The 4,258-nt window shown below is 31.2% G+C and overlaps 1 long non-coding RNA gene across 1 annotated transcript in view; it reads right to left on the reverse strand.

Moving 5' to 3' along the window:
• The window catches only part of LOC137619754 (uncharacterized), a 315,346-nt gene that overhangs the window by 68,248 nt on the left and 242,840 nt on the right, over positions 1-4,258 (reverse strand). The gene's annotated exons all lie outside the window — the stretch shown is intronic.

Consider the following 4,258-nt stretch of genomic DNA (forward strand, 5'->3'; position numbering starts at 1 on the left):
CTAGGGTTGTAGCTTGGCTGGTTGAATCAGTAGAACTTCAAAAGTTCAAAGTTGGAGCAAATGCTTTTTTGTTGACCAGGCGGACATAGTCTTTTTATAGTTTATTTATGACATATTTGTTTTTGATGTTGTTGATAGTTTATTATATGACATGTCTGTTTTGACGTTGTTTCTTATTTTAGAAGGATTTATTGTTAATTTGTTCTCTTCATTTATTTATTTCCTTATTTCCTTTCCTCACTGGGCTATTTTTCCCTGTTGGAGCCCCTGGGCTTATAGCATCTTGCTTTTCCAACTAGGGTTGTAGCTTGGATAGTAATAATAATAATAATAATAATAATAATAATAATAATAGTAATAATGATAATAATTACTGTAGATCTACGAAAGCTGAGAGGTTTTGCGATTGCGATACATAAAATGTTGAAATTTTTTATTTTTATCCTCTTTCACCAGCTAGGAATAAATAATAAACATTTATTTATCTTAATTTTATATTTATTATAATAATATTTTATAAAATAATTGTAAGATATTAATAGTTTAGTTATAATATCATTTGTATCCAATCGCAGTAATCTACAGGTTCAGGTTCCGGGGTGAGGCATAGCCTTTACAACGGCGCCTCTAACGCTTATCTTCTTGTACTGTTTTGTCTTTTCTTCCACATTATGTTCAATACTTTTTTCTTTTCTATATTTGTTTCACTAAATAAAAATAATCCTACTATTTTCTTTGGGTCTTCCTCGTGTGGTTGTTGTAGCTCAATTACTTTATTCCTTTCTTTTCTATATTCCTGGCAAAATAACAAAAAATGTATCAAATCTTCCTCCTCATTTTCACAAAAATTATAGTTTATATTCCCTCCATTGTGTCTATTTACAATATTTAGTTTTAACGTATTAGTTCTTGCTCTAAAAAATATCACTGAAGCAAATGTATTGTCATAAATTAACTCTTCCTTAATTTCTTTCTTCCACGTTCTATATATTTCTAAGCTCACTTTACTTTCTATTTCTTCTTTCCACTTTTCAGTATCCCACTTTCTGGTTTCCGTTTTTATTTCTGCCTTGTTCATTCTTCTTATTTGTCTTATACCTAAACTTAATTCTTCCAAATACTTTGCAGGTTGTTTCCACCATCTTCCTTCTTTTTCTTGAATATCCTGGATAATCATTTTCAGTATTTCCTTCTTTCCATTCAGGGTACGATTTAAGTACTGCAGCTTCCCATCCATCACCCTTGCTTTCATAGAAGATGCACCTATCTCCCCTCTTAGAGCAGTATTAGCTGTGCTTTTAGTGGCACCTAAAATCTTCCTATATACCCCATTCTCTATTCTTTGTAGTTTCTCTATTTCAGTTTCTGTTAGATTTATAACATTTGTTCCATACAAAATAGATGGTAAAGCAATACTTTTCCAGAACGTTTTTCCTATCATCACTTTATTGCAACTTTTCTCTATAACTGTATATGTTAGATTAGCTAATTTTTGTGCCTTTTCCATCATTACCCTTTTCTGAGTTTTAAATATATTCCTATTATTATCTAGCTTTATTCCTAAGTAGGTTAATCTTTCTACTACTTTGATTCCCTCTATGTTATCTGGCTTTTCTTTCATATTGTAAATCATAATATTACTCTTCTCTTTATTAATTTCCAACCCACATTTTTTACTAGTTTCTACTAATATCTGAATGTTACGCTTAGCATTATGTATATCATGTGCAATTATTAAGGCATCATCTGAAAAAAATAATGATTCTATCTTTATTAATTGAGTTCTGAAACCGTTTCCTTCCTCTTCTATTTTCTTCATGACAATATACGTAATCAGTTTAAAAAGTGAAGTTGATCCTGTGCAACCTTGTTTAATTCCACTTGTAACCTCCATTTCTTGTTCTATACCTTCTCCTAAGTCAATGCCCGTAGTATCTCCTTGATAAATAGGCCTATTTGCAATTGCACTTATGATTTTGGTGTTAATTTTATATTATTTTAAAACTTCTATTAATACCTCCCTCTTTACAGAGTCAAATGCTTTGCTAAAGTCTATCGCAGTTACTATTAGAGGTTTCTTGTTACTATAGCTCTCTTCCACACAATACTGTAATATAAAGATATTGTCCTCTATCCTGCCTCCACCTGTAAATCCTGCTTGACATTCATTGTCTTCTTCATTCATTCATATGTGGTCTTCTATTTCCTCTTTCACCATCATCATGAATATTTTATAAGAAATATTTAATAGAGCTATGGGTCTTAAGTCTTTTGCCATTGGCCTTCTTTTCTTTTCAATCATCTTTGTTCTTGACTTCTTCCACATATTTGGTTTTTCTTTTTCGTCCAACTCATTTTGATAACATTTCTGTAAGGTTTCAAGACATATTTTGCTTTTTCCTAGTGCCTTATATAGTTCGGGTTTTAGGCCATCTGGTCCTGCCGCTTTTTTTGTCTTTAATTTTCCCAGGCAATTCTTTACTTTTTCTGTTGTGATTTTTGGATTTTTCATTGGTTTTATTTTCCCTTTTGTTACCATTACAAGGTCATAGTGTTCCCTAAGTATGTCCGGGATGTTATATTCATCTATTCTTGTTGTATCTTCCTGATGTGCTATTTCATTTTCATATTCTATCTGTTTTTCTTCATTCCAAACTGAGTCTATTTTATTTTCATGCTTACAATATATAGTTTTCCAGTACTTGATTAATTCCTCTTTTGTTTCTTCCTTATTTAGCCTATTTCCTTGTTCTCCATAAAGTTGTATAACTTTGCCATGGGCTTTCTGTCTGTTCCTTATTCTATCAATATTCTCCCAGAGTTTTTTATTTTTATCCATTTTTATTTCTTCTGTTATCTTTTTATCTAATATAGTAATTTCCTTCTTTATCGTTTCTTGCACTTCCCTCTTCTTTTGATCATATCTTTCTTGTAATACATATTTTTACTTCGATATTAGATTAATTTCTTTTCTTTCTGTTCAAATCCTTCCTTCTCTTTATGCCTTTTCTTATTTCATTGTTCATCCAGGGTTGCTCATGTACCTTCTCTTCATTGAGGACTTTCCTTTTATATAGTCTTGCCAATTTTTCTTCTGCAGCCTCTTCTATTATTAGGTCCATTCCTTCTATTCTGTCTATTTGTCTATCTCTTACAATTTCCTCTACTCTTGTAGTGTATTCTCTTGAACTATTTTCATCTGTCCTAAAGTATTTTACTTCCTCCCATCTTCCTTTATTAAAATTTTTATTCTGGTCACTCATGAATTCCAGTTCTATAGTGATCGGATGATGATCTGAGATGCCAAAGTTCAATTTTTTCATCGTCTATATTAATTTCCCTAAAGTTTTTATACATTTGTTCATTTACTAGTTTACTAGTACGTAGTCTATTACACTTTTTTGTTGGAGTCTTTCCCATGTATAAATCCCTTTACATCTTAAATCTCCTTTCAATAGGACTAACCCATGGTCATTCATCCAATCGAGAATCATTTCCCCGTTCCTGTCTAAATTCTATTTCCCAATAGCATCAGTTGATGAAGCTAAAAGAAAGATACATGAAATAATGAATGACATTAAGGCTTGGATGTTAACAAAAAAGCTCAAGCTCAATGAAGATAAAAGTGAATGGACTGAGCCAAAATTAATCAAAATATCTAAAAGAATGCCTGAATAAACTAGAAATAGAAACAAATGTTAACATAAGACACATGACTGACAAACATAGACTATCTGAACCAAGAACAAATAGTAAATTTGGTGAAAGGGCTTTTAGCTACTGAGCGCCTAGACATTATAATAAACTACCAACTGAAATGAAGGACCTAAAGGGGGCAACTGAATTTAAGAAGAAACTAAAGACATTACTTTTCACAGGATCATATAATTTAGAAGATGCTACAATCAAAGAATTGTATAAGTTATAATGAAAATGTTTCGTTAGATTATAGCTATTCACTCCGCAAAATAAGTTTGCGGCCACTCTTTTGCATAACAGATAGCTTGCAAAGCTCCTAAGCTTAAACCTATTACTGTAATTAGGCTTATCTTTTACCATAAAAATATCGTTAATGCAGTTTTTAATCTTTATTTTTTTTTCCATTCTAGCGTGATATCAGATAGAATAACATCTTTCTATCATTGTAATTAGAATTTAGTTCTTTAATGTAGAGTAACAACTTTTAGATAAAAGGAAGAAGAGGAAGCGTCGACCACCCGCACGATGTAAACAAAGCTTCAAATCAAACTTCAAATCA

The sequence above is a fragment of the Palaemon carinicauda genome, chromosome 26 (assembly GCF_036898095.1).
Source record: "Palaemon carinicauda isolate YSFRI2023 chromosome 26, ASM3689809v2, whole genome shotgun sequence".
NCBI lineage: Eukaryota > Metazoa > Arthropoda > Malacostraca > Decapoda > Palaemonidae > Palaemon > Palaemon carinicauda.